Here is a 12,733-nt window from a genome sequence, read left to right as displayed (position 1 = left end):
GGAGACCGAGGTGGGTGGATCGCTTGAGCACAGGAGTTTAAGACCAGCCTGGCCAATACAGTGAGACCCTCCCTCTGTACAAAACGTAAGAAAACATTAGGCAGGCATGGTGGTGCCTTCCTGTAGTCCCAGCTACTCAGGAGGCTGAGACAGAATGACCGCTTGAGTCCAGGAGTTGGAGACTGCAGTGAGCTATGATCGCACCACTGCACTCCAGCCTGGACAACAGAGCAAGACCCCATCTCTAAAAAAAAGAAAACAAAACAACAACAACAAAAAACACCAATAGAATGTTCAATCAGCCATCAGCCTCAAGGACCCTTCCATCTCCCAAGGAGAGGAACCCTTTTCCGTGAGAACCTCTGACCTAAAAATCAACCCCACATGGGGGGAATCCAGAAAGTATTTTGGGGGGAGGAAAAGATGTTTGAAGGGAGGGTGGAGGATGCAGAAGGGTTAACCAGGAGAGGCAGTTAGGGAGGGCCTTCTGGGTGGAGGGAGAGCACTGCATGTTCCACAGCCCTGAGGCAGAATGGAGTGTGTGCATTTAGAGGAACTGAAAGCAAATTTGTGGGACAGGGGATCTAGAGGGGAAAAGTGAATTCCACAGGCTCCCTGTCTCTTCTGATCCTAGCAGGAACTTTCAAGTCCATTTTTGTCCAGATATTTCCCCATGCTCAAGTCCCAGCTCATCCTGCCTCCTTGAAGACATGACTTCTGTCTCTTCTTGAGCTACTCTTTGACACACCCTGGACAAAAGGTAGCTTGAAAAGAGACAGAAACCATGTTATTGCCAGGTGCAGTGGCTAACGCCTGTCATCCTTGTGCTTTGGGAGGCTGAGGCGGGAGGATCGCTTGAGGCCAGGAGCTTGAGACCAGCCTGGACAACATAACAAGACCCCATCTCTACAAAGATAAAAGGGAAAAAGCCGGGCGCAGTGGTTCACGCCTGTAATCCCAGCACTTTGGGAGGCCAAGGTGGGCAGATCACCTGAGGTCAGGAGTTCGAGACCAGCCTGGACAACATGGCGAAACCCCGTCTCTACTAAAAATACAAAAATTAGATGGGCGTGGTGGCGGGCACCTGTAATCCCAGCTACTCGGGAGGCTGAGGCAGGAAAATCGCTTGAACCCAGGAGGTGGAGGTTGCAGTGAGCTGAGATTGCACCACTGCACTCCAGCCTGGGCGACAGAGTGAGCCTTGGTCTCAATCAATCAATCAATCAATCAATGGAAAAAAAATGAGCTGGGTGTGGTGGTCCATGCTGGTAGTCCCAGCTACTGAGGAGGCTGGGGTGTGAGGATCACTTGAGCCCAGGAAGGCTGAGACTGCAATGAGCTATGATGCCATCACTGCACTCCAGCCTGGACAACAAAGCGAGATCCCGTCTCAAAAAAAAAAGAAGAAAAAGAAAAATCATTTTTTGAGAGCTCTGATTTTCAAACCCTTTGTTCTCAGAACTCTTCGGGTAAAACCTTTTGAACGACACAAAAGGAGTGGGCAGCTGTGATGACAGATTGAGGAGAAAGCAGGGTAGGCATGGAACCCCTAGGGTTCCCTAGGGACCCAGTTTGAAAACTCTTGGTTCAGTAGCAGGAAAAGGCAATATGCCCCTTAATTCTCTTCTAAAACATAAAATCCTTTAACTTCCTCTGATTTCTACCAGTAAAACTGAGCTCTACTGACCTCAATTTTGTACCAAATGCTATCTAATAAAATCCCAGAAACAGTGATTTTTGAAAAATCCATTTTGTTGATGTGTAATTTACATACAGTAGAATGTGCCTATCTTATGTGTTTGGTTTCATGCATTGTTTTTCTTTTTCAACTTTTTAAATTTTTTTTTTTTTGAGACAGGGTCTCACTCTGTTGCCCAGGCTGGCCTGCAGTGGCACAATCTCGGCTCACTGCAACCTTCGCCTCTCGGGTTCAAGCAATTCTCCTGCCTCAGCCTCCTGAGTAGCTGGGACCACAGGCACGCGCCACTACACCCAGCTAATTTTTGTATTTTTAGTAGAGACAGGGTTTCTCCATGTTGGCCAGGTTGGTCTCGAACTCTTGACCTCAAGTGATCCACCCACTTCGGCCTGCCAAAGTGCTGAGACCACAGGCACACACCACCATGCCCAACTAATTTTTGTATTTTTCATAGAGATGGGGTTTCACCATGTTGCCCAGGCTGGTCTCAAACTCCTGGCCTCAAGTGATCTGCCTGCCTTGGCCTCCCAAAGTGCTGGAATTACAGGCATAAGCCACCATGCCCAGCCCTCTTTATCAACTTTTATTTATTTTTTCATTTTTTGAGACGGAGTCTCGCTCTGTTGCCCAAATTGGAGTGCAGTGGTGTGCTGTGATCTTGGCTCACTGCAAACTCTGCCTCCCGGGTTCAAGCGATTCTCCTGCATCAGCCTCCCAAGTAGCTGGGATTACAGGTGCCCGCCACCACACGCAGCTAATCTTTGTAGTTTTAGTAGAGACGGGGTTTCACCATGTTGCCCAGGCTGGTCTCGAACTCCTGGCCTCAAAGCGATCTGCCCGCCTTGGCCTCCCAAAGTGCTGGGATTACAGTTGTGAGCCGCCGCGCCCAGGACCCTCTTTATCAACTTTTATTTTACATTCAGGGTATACCTGTGCCAGTTTCCTACCTGAGTATATTGCATGATGCTGAGGTTTGGGGTATGAGCGACTCTGTCACCCTGATGGTGAGCACAGCATTCAACAGTTACTTTTTCAACCCTCATGCCCCTTTTTCTCACCCCTCCCTGGTAATCCCCAGTGTTCATTATTGCCACCTTTATGTCGATGAGTACCTGAAGTTTAGATCCCACTTATAAGTGAGAACAGGCAGTCTTTGGTCTGCTGTTACTGAGTTTGATGCATTTTGACAAATGTGTCTACCTGCCTGCTGCATGTTTTGGTTTTCCCAAGAATTATTTTCTAAAAATCAGTTTTTATTAAGGTGGCATTTATATACACTAAAATTCTGCACACGGTCTTGTAACCATCACCACCAAATACGTATTTATTTATTTATTATTATTTTTTAGAGATGGTGTCTCACTCTGTCTCGATCTCCCACGCCGGGATGCAGTAGTGCCATCAGAGCTCACTGCATCCTCCAACTCCTGGGCTCAAGCGATCCTCCTGCCTCAGCCTCCTGAGTAGCTAGGACTACAGGCACCCACCACCGCCCCCAGTTAATTCAAAAAATTAATTCTTCTTTGTAGAGACAGGGTCTCATATGTTGCCAGGATCCTTGCTCTTTGACCTCCCAAAGTGCAGAGATTACAGGCATGCACCACAAATGCCGGGCCAAATACTTGTAATTTAAATTATCGTTGGGCTGGGCACGGTGGCTCATGCCTGTAACCCAGCACTTTGGGAGGCCGAGGGGGGAAGTTCACCTGAGGTCAGGAGTTCCAGACCAGCCTGGCCAACATGCTGAAACCCTGTCTCAACTAAAAATACAAAAATCAGCCCGACATTGTGGCAGATGCCTGTAATCCCAGCTAATCGGGAGGCTAAGACAGGAGAATCGCTTGAACCCGGGAGGCAGAGGTTGCAGTGAGCCGAGATCGCACCATTGCACTCCGACCTGGGCAACAAGAGCGAAACTCCATCTCAAAAAATAATAATAAAATAAATTATAGTTGGAAAAAAGGGGTTTCCTAAAGACCCAAAGGAAATGGCCTCTTTGTTCCTGAAGCCACAGAGAGGATTTTTCTGCTCCCCACAACTAGTTTTCCTTGTGAAAATTCATAATTGCTACCAGCTTGTTCTCCTCTCTGTCACTATACATCTGTCCTTGAAGCCTTATTTGAACAAAGAGTTCTGGTATCACTCGGATGCCTAGAAACTGTTGCCGTTCTGTGAAACCGACCACCAGAGGAAACCCATGCTTCTCATTGGTTGCCTTACTAAGATGGTAACTTGTTGCCCTGGTGACAAGTTGCAATGACAGGTGGCTCTGCCAAATAAGAACGCAATGATACTTGCTTCCCCTCCTGGGTGAAGGATGGAAAATAAAAGTAAAAGCCTTGGCGGCTGTCTGGCTTCTTTACCAAAGAGCTGGAGAGCACTCCTTGGCCCCATTTATGCAAACACTTCCCATCTACAGATGATCCAGCTTCGGAGTGGGAGTCTAAGCGGCTGCCAGGACCACCGCTTGGCACAGGACAGGCTGGGGGCTCTGGCATGAACTGCTGGGGCCAGGCTGTGACTCGGAGCAAGAGGTAGCAAGAACCTTGAGGCAGTGAACATCAAAAGAGAGATTTCCAGGGCTAAACACCCTAGGTTTTTTCTTCCTTCTGAACCTAACCTCTCTTGGCTCACTGCAACCTCCACCTCCCGACTTCAAGCAATTCTCATGCCTCAGCCTCCCGAGTAGCTGGGATCACAGGCGTGCGTCACCGTGCCCAGCTTATTTTTGTATTTTTAGTAGAGGTGGGGTTTCACCCTGTTGGCCAGGCTGGTCTCAAACTCCTGAACTCAAGTGATCTGCCTGCCTCAGCCTGCCAAAATGCTGGGGTTACAGGCGCCAGGCCAAGTATCTTATTTTAAAAGGTTACAAAGAATATAGATGTGGATAAAATAAAAGTTTCTTTGCATTACTACTTTCCTGCAAGAAATGAGGGGGAGGGGCTTATGAAACAACTCACACCCCCTCAATTGAGGAACTGTAGATGAAAGGGAAGGTGCTGACAGGCCCGTCTGGCCACGGTTTCCTGGAATAAAATTGAGCCACACACCTCCACAAATCCCCAGCCTCCGGCATGTACCCCAGAAGTACTCACACTCCACCACCTTCTGTGATCGCAACAGCCCTACGCAACATTACAGAGGGCAAAACCCACGCTAGGGAAGGCGGGGCTACTGTCAAAAGGTCACCAGGGCCAGGCACAGTGGCTCACGCCTATAATTCCAGCTCCTTGGGAAGCCAAGGCGGGAGAATCCATTGAGCTCAAGAGTTTGAGTTCAGCCTGGGCAACACAGGAAAACCCCCGTCTTTACAAAAACTTTTTAAAAATTAGCTGGGTGTGGTGGCATGCCCGTGTAATCCCAGCCACTACTTAGGAGGCCGAAGGGGGAGGATCTATTGCTTCAGCCTGGGAGTTTGTGGCTGCAGTGAGCTATGATTGCACCACTGCACTCCAGCCTAAGTGACAGACAGAGACTCTTAAAAAAAAAAAAAAACAAAAGGGCAGGGCACGGTGGCTTATGTCTGTAATCCTAGCACTTTGGGAGGCTGAGGCGGGCAGATCATCTGACGTCAGGAGTTCGAGGCCAACCTGGCCAATATGGTGAAACCCCGTCTCTACCAAAAATACAAAACTTAGCTGGGCGTGATGGTGGGCACCTGTAATCCCAGCTACTCGGGAGGCTGAGGTGGGAGAATCGCTTGAATCTGGGAGGTGGAGTTTGCAGTGAGCCAAGATTGCGCCACTGCACTCCAGCCTGGGTGACAGAATGAGACTCCGTCTCAAAAAAAAAAAAAGAAAAAAAAAAGTGGGGCACCTATATTCCCAGCACTTTGGGAAGCTGAGGCAGGAGGATGGCTTGAGGCCAAAAATTCAAAACCTGGCCTGGGCAACATAGCAAGACCCCATCTCTATGAAAAAAAAAAAAAAAAAAGTCACCAGGCCAGCTGGCCTAGATTTCAGAGCCAGAATTTATCTAATGCCATTGTCTTTACTTTTTCTTTTTCTTTCTTTTTTTTTTTTTGAGACAGAGTCTCACTCTGTCACCCAAGCTGCAGGGCAGTGGGACAATCTCAGCTCACTGCAACCTCTGCCTCCCGAGCTCAAGCGATTCTCCTGCCTCAGCCTCCCAAGTAGCTGGGATTACAGGCGCCCACCACCATTTCCAGCTAATTTTTGTATTTTTAGTAGAGGTGAGGTTTCACCTTTTTGGTCAGGCTAGTCTCCAACTCCCAAGCTCAGGTGATCTGCCCACCTCAGCCTCCCAAAGTGCTGGGATTACAGTGGCGCGCCACCACGCCTGGCCTGCTCTTCATTCTTTTTTCAGAACTTTCCCAGCTGCCAACAGAGACAGAAACTGAATCATCTCAGAAAGGAATGAAGGAGGCTGAGGGCGGGTGGACTGATTGATTAGGAGTTCGAGATTTGCCTAGGCAACATGGAAAAAGCCTGTCTCTGCTAAAAATACAAAAATTAGCTGGGCGTGGTGGCACATGCCTGTAATGTCAGCTGCTTGGGAGGCTAAGGCAGGAGAATCACTTGAACCCGGGAGGCAGAGGCTGCAGCGAGCCGAGATCGCGCCACTGCACTCCAGCCTAGGTAACAGGGCGAGACTCCGCCTCAAAAAAAAAGAAGGGAATGAAGGACACCCAAAATGGAGCCTCTGTCTGCCAGGGCTTTGCTGTCCTGGCCTGCCCATCCCAGCCCTGGAGACCTCATCTCTGATCCCACCAGAGCGGAACCTTCCCATTCGCAGGGCCATTTCCTTACCCAGAAACCTTTTCACAATGTTCTTGGCAGCAGCTGTTGGTCAACTGTGTTTTAAGGTTTTTGAGCAACTTTACAGAAAAAAAAAAGGGAAGCTACCCTCAATGTCTGGGTCTCCCCCTGGGTGGCCTCTCTTTGTCACCTTACTCATTTCCATGAGATTTCCTTGCTTCGTTGAGTTACATCACCTCCTTTTCCTGTCTGGGGCCAGGACGCCTCCTCTGCAGGTCTCCAGCACCGATTCCTTTGTCCCCGATTTCTCTGCTAGGGTCGCTGGCTTCACCATCCCACCACCACTGCTGCTGGCCCAGCCCGCCGCTTTAATTTCTCTGGACCCTCACGTTTTTGTTATTTGTGCTTTTTTTTGGAGATGAGGTCTTGCTATGTCACCCAGGCTGGAGTGCAGTGGTGCAATCACAGCTCACTGTAGCCTCCACCTCCCAGACTCAAGTGATCTTCCTGCCTCAGCCTCTCAAGTAGCTGGGTGTGTGCCACCAGGTGCAGCTACATTTTTTGTAGAGGCAGGGGTCTTGCTATATTGCCCAGGCTGGTCTCAAACTCCCAGCTTTAGATGATCCTTTCACCTCGGCCTCCCAGAGTGCTGGGATTACCAGCATGAGCCACTGCACCCGTCCTCTCACGTATTTTTTATTAATCGATTTATCTATTTACTTATTTTGAGACAGAGTCTTGCTGTACCACCCAGGCTGGAGTGCAGTGGCATGATCTCGGCCCACTGCAACCTCCACTCCCCGGGTTCAAGTGATTCTCCTGCCTCAGCCTCCCAAGTAGCTGGGATTACAGGCGCGTGCCACCATGCCTGGCTAATTTTTGTATTTTTAGTAGTGACGAGGTTTCACCATGTTGGCCAGGCTGGTCTCGAATTCCTGACCTCAGGTGATCCACCCAACTCGGCCTCCCAAAGTGCTGGGATTACAGGCGTGAGCCACAGCACTTGGCCTCCCTCATGTATTTTTAAGCGGAACAGGTTCAAGATCACAAATGTTTTCCTCTCACTCTTTCAATGAGTTTCTATTCTAGAATCTCCTGCACGCCACAGGAAGGAGAACTCTCACCCTGTAATGCACATAAATACATGAGATCACCATTGTTCTCACCCAGTAATCAGAATCGTTAGTGATAATAATTAGTAATAAATTTATTTTTACTATATCTAATAAATTAGATAGTAATTATTATGGCAGCCAATCGTTCCTGGGTGCTCCCTAGATGCTTCCAAGGGAGCCACACGTGACCCTCAGGGCTGTGCCCATTCCAGGCTCTTCTGCTGAGCTCATGTAACCGCTTGCCCCAAGGCATTCCACAAATAATACATAAGTCAATGTATCACGTTGTCACTTTCTGTACAAACCAGCTAGTTCCGGAGGGAAGCAGAAAGCCTTTTTCAGAAGAACCACAGCTAATTCCAGTAGCAGGAATGATAAAGTTGGACATAATCCTCAAAAGAGTAATGAATCAAAAATGGATGGCGGGCCAGGCACGGTGGCTGATGCCTGTAATCCCAGCACTTTAGGAGGACAAGGCAGGTGAATCATTTGAGGTCAGGAGTTCAAGACCAGCTTGGCCACCATGGTGAGACCCCGTCTCTACTAAAAATACAAAAATTAGCCTGGCATGGTGGCTCATGCTTGTAGTCCCAGCTTCTTGGGAGGCTGAGGCAGGAGAATTGCTTGAACCCTGGAGGTGGAGATTGCAGTGAGCCAAGATTGCATCACTGCACTCCAGCCTGGGCAACAAGAGCGAAACTCTATCTCAAAAACAAACAAACAAACAATAACAACAACAAAATTGATGGCTGCTAATGACTTTTTTTCTTCTCTTTCCTTTTTTATTTTTATTTTTTATGAGACAGGGTCTCACTCTATCGCCCAAACTGGAGTGCAGTGCCGAGATCATAACTCAGTGCAGCCTCAACCTCTTGGACTCAAGTGATCTTCCCACCTCAGCCTCCCATGTAGCTGGGACTACAAGCAATTGCTGTCACATCTGGCTAATTATTTTATTTTGTTGTATTTTATTTATTTATTTTTTGAGACAGAGTCTTACTGTGTCACCCAGGCTGGAGTGCAATGGCATGATCTCAGCTCACTGCAACCTCCGCCTCCTGGATTCAAGTTATTCTCCTACCTCAGCTTCCTGAGTAGCTGGGATAACAGGTGTGCGCCACCATGCCTGGTTAATTTTTGGTTTTTTAGTAGAGACGGGGTTTCACCATGTTGGCCAGGCTGGTCTTGAACTCCTGACCTCAAGTGATCCGCCCATCTCAGCCTCCGGAAGTGCTGGGATTACAGGTATGAGCCACCGTGCCCGGTCTTTATTTTATTTTTAGTAGAGACGGGGTTTTGCTATGTTGCCCATGCTGGTCTCAAACTCCTGGGCCTAAGTGATCCTCCTGCCTTGGCCTCCCAAAGTGCTGGGAACTACAGGCGTGAGCCACTGGGCCCAGCTCCTGCTAACATCTTTATGTAGAGAGTTACTGGGGACCAGGGACATTCCCCAAACCCACCCATCAATCGTAGTGACATGACGTTATGGACCCCCTGATGTGATGTACCAGGAAGCACCCGGCCCCACCAGCATGATATTATTCCGGCTACAACTGACCCTTATTCCAATAGAACATGTGGTTCTAAGCCATTTATAGGGTAAACATCGGGGCAGGGATGGGGAGAGAGGAAGCAAACTGCCAAATCCAGAATGAGGATCATTCCTCTGTACCAGAAGAGAACCAGAAAGAAAGCACCCTAAGTGGGGATACCACAAGGAAGTAAAGCAGGGGCCTCTCCCAGCTGGGGAAGGGAAGGAGGAAGGAGTACAATAGCTTGCACGGCACAGCATTGTGGATGATGGGAATAGCAGGTGCAAAGGTTCTGGGGCAGGGACAGTGTGGTGTGTTTGAAGAACAGCAGCCAGGTCCACCATGAGGTGGGAAATGGACTTGGGGGAAGAGATCTCATAGGATTTTTTTTTTTTTTTTTGAGACAGGGTTTCGCTCTTGTTGCCCAGGCTGGAGTGCAGTGGCATGATGGCTCACTGCAACCTCTGCCTTCCGGTTTCAAGCGATTCTCCTGCCTCAGCCTCCCGAGTAGCTGGGATTACAGGCGCCCACCACCACGCCCGGCTAATTTTTGTATTTTTAGTAGAGACAGGGTTTCACCATGTTGGCTAGACTGGTCTTGAACTCCTGACTTCGTGATCCGCCCGCATCGGCCTCCCAAAGTGCTGGGATTACAGGCGTGAGCCACCGCGCCCGGCCCCTCAACTTTTTTTTTGTTTTTAACACAACTTCTCGCTTTCTCACCCAGGCTGGAGGGCAGAGGCGCAAGCGTAGCTCACTGCAGCCTCGAACTCCTAGGCTCCAGCGATCCTCCAGGAGGGTTTTGAGGATCTGCATAACGAGTGCAGAGGGAGCTTGACTTCGTGCTCGTTAGGACCTGATATTGTCAGCTGCCGCCGCCCACAGGGACACATAAATATTTGTAGACTCAATATTTGCCTTTAGTGTGAAGACATTGCATCACCTGGGTATAAGTAAGGAGCAGAGGCAGAGGCGGTTTAAGCAACAGACTTTTGTCTCCGCTGAGAACCACGGAATAACCCCTGACCTACTTCCCCGTCGTGTCTAATTCGGGTCACCTCATCTTCAGTTACAGACGCGGAAGATCAAAGAAACCGGGAAATTGCGCCGCAGCGCCCCCTGGCGTTCGCAGCGCGTGCCTACACAAGCCACTCCCGGAGCAAAACTGCGGCTTCCCAGGAAATTGAGTTTAAATGTTTTTTTTCTTTTTTCTTAATCTAGAAAAGATCATTTATTGTATCAAGTAACTACCCAGTTAGGCGTGAATACATTTTAAAATTTTTATTAAAACGAGTATTGGCCGGGCGCGGTGGCTCACCCTGTAATCCCAGCACTTTGGGAGGCCAAGGCAGGTGGATCACGACGTCAGGAGTTCGAGACCATCCCGGCCAACATGGTGAAACCCCGTCTCTACCAAAAATACAAAAATTAGCTGGGCGTGGTGGCACGCACCTGTAGTCCCAGCTACTCGGGAGGCTGAGACAGAAGAATCGGTTGAACCGGGGAGGCGGAGGTTGCAGTGAGCTGAGATCATGCCACTGCACTCCAGCCTGGGCGACTGAGCGAGACTCCATCTCCAAAAAATAAATAAATAAATAAAATAAAATAAAATAAAATATAAAATAAAATAAAAAGAGTATTGTAGAGATTGGCTGGGCACAGTGGCTCACACCTCTAATTCCTGCATTTTGGGAGGCTGAGGTGGGAGAATCTCTTGAGCCCAGGAGTTCGAGACCAGCCTGGCCAACATGGCAAAACCCCATCTCTACTAAAGGTACAAAAATTCGCTGGGCATGGTGTCGCACGTCCGTGATCCCAGCTTTTCGGGAGGCGGAGGCAGGAGAATCGCTTGAACCCAGGAGGCAGAGGTTACAGTGAATTGAGATCGCACCACTGCACTCCAGCCTGGGCAACAGAGTGAGACCCTGTCTCAAACATACATATATTTAGGAATTTGCTATGTTGCCCAGGCTGGCCTCAAACTCCTGGCTTCAAGCAATCCTCCCACCTCGCCCTCCCAAAGTGCTGGGATTGCAGGCGTGAGCCACCGTGCCCAACCTTGAGCTTAAGTTTTAAACATTAAAACCACCTCCCTCCCACTCCCTGCACCTCCCGTAAGTTAAAACGCATCCCTGCTGAGGCCCTGCAAAGGCATATCCAGGGCAGGCGGACCCCAGGGGTCCACAGCCGACCCACTTTCTTCCCCACACCTCATCCCCTTCACAACTCTCCTCATCCATCTCCCTGCCCTGGTGGGAGATTCCGATAAATCCTAATTGTGGAACTGCTGAATCAGAGGGGGCTGCATTTTCCTCAGCCCCCACCTGCAAATTGTGTGTGCAGTTTTTCTGGGATGAGTGTCCTTAGATTTCCCTGAATTCTCAAAAGGATCTGTGACCTCAAAATCAGGAGAGAGGCTGGGCACGGTGGCTCACGCCTGTCATCCCAGTACTTTGAGAGGCCGAGGTGGGCAGATCGCTTGAGCCCAGGAGACCAGCCTGGGCAACATAGCCAGACCCAGTCTCTACAAAAAATTAAAAGATTAACTGGGCTTGGTGATGTGCACTCATGGTCCCAGCTACTCAGGAGGCTGAGGTGGGAGGATCGCTTGAGCCCAGGCGGTAAGAGAGGCTCTACCTCTGAAGAGGCTGCTTCCCCACCCTCTGCCCCCTCCCCAGGCACCCACTCCAGCAGTGAGAATTTCACTGCCAACATGAGACATGGGTCCCTACCTGTCCCAACTCAGACCCTGTCTATGATGTCCCATGGCCTCAGCAGGGATCAAAACCCTCATCATGGCCTGTGTGGCTCCACATGGTTCTCAGATTGGGTTGCAGGTCAGTACCCTCCCCTCCAGCTCCTCAGGGGCCTCCTGCATTCTCTGGCCTTGGCTTCTGCTCTGCCCTCCCCTCCCTTCCCTTCGCCCCCTTCATTTTCATTCTCTATGCAAATGCCGCCTCCTCTAGGAAGCCTTCCCTGATTGCCCCCAGTCTGGGTGGATTAGATGTGATATGGGCTCCCACAGCCCCTTTTGCCTCAGATTACTCATGTGGCTGGCTGTATATCTGTGCCCCAGAGAGGTTTCTTTTCCTTTTTCTTTTCTTTTCTTTTTTTTTTTTTTTTTTTTTGAGATAGGGTGTCACCTTGCCACCCAGGCTGGAGTGCAGTGGCATGATCATAGCTCATTGCAGTCTCAACCTCCTGGGCTCAAGTGATCCTTCCACCTGAAAGTCCTGAGCAGCTGGGACTACAGGCGTGTGCCATCAGGTGCCTAACTAATTTTTCTTATTTTTTGTAGAGATGGGGTCTTGCTATGTTGCCCAGGCTGGTCTTAAACTCCTAGCCTCAAGCGATCTCCCACCTCAGTCTCCTGAGTAAACTGGACCCCAGGTGCAAGACACCATGCCCATAAAAAAATCTAAAAAAAATTTAATTTTAAAATTTTTTTGTAGAGACAGGATCTTGTTATGCCACCCAGGCTGGTCTCAAACTCCTGGGCCCAAGCGATCCTCCCACCTGGGCCTCCCAAAGCACTGGGATTACAGGTGTGAGCTACCTCGCCTGGCCTCTCCTGTTCTATTGGTGCTGAGATTCACACCTCACTTGAGTGCTATGGGCTGAACTGTGTCCTCTCCACAAATGTCTATGCTGAAGTCCCGCCCCGCAACT

This window comes from Gorilla gorilla, chromosome 20, assembly GCF_029281585.2.
Source record: "Gorilla gorilla gorilla isolate KB3781 chromosome 20, NHGRI_mGorGor1-v2.1_pri, whole genome shotgun sequence".
Taxonomy (NCBI): Eukaryota; Metazoa; Chordata; class Mammalia; order Primates; family Hominidae; genus Gorilla; species Gorilla gorilla.
The sequence above is the reverse complement of the archived record's forward strand: the minus strand, read 5'-3'. Positions refer to the sequence as shown.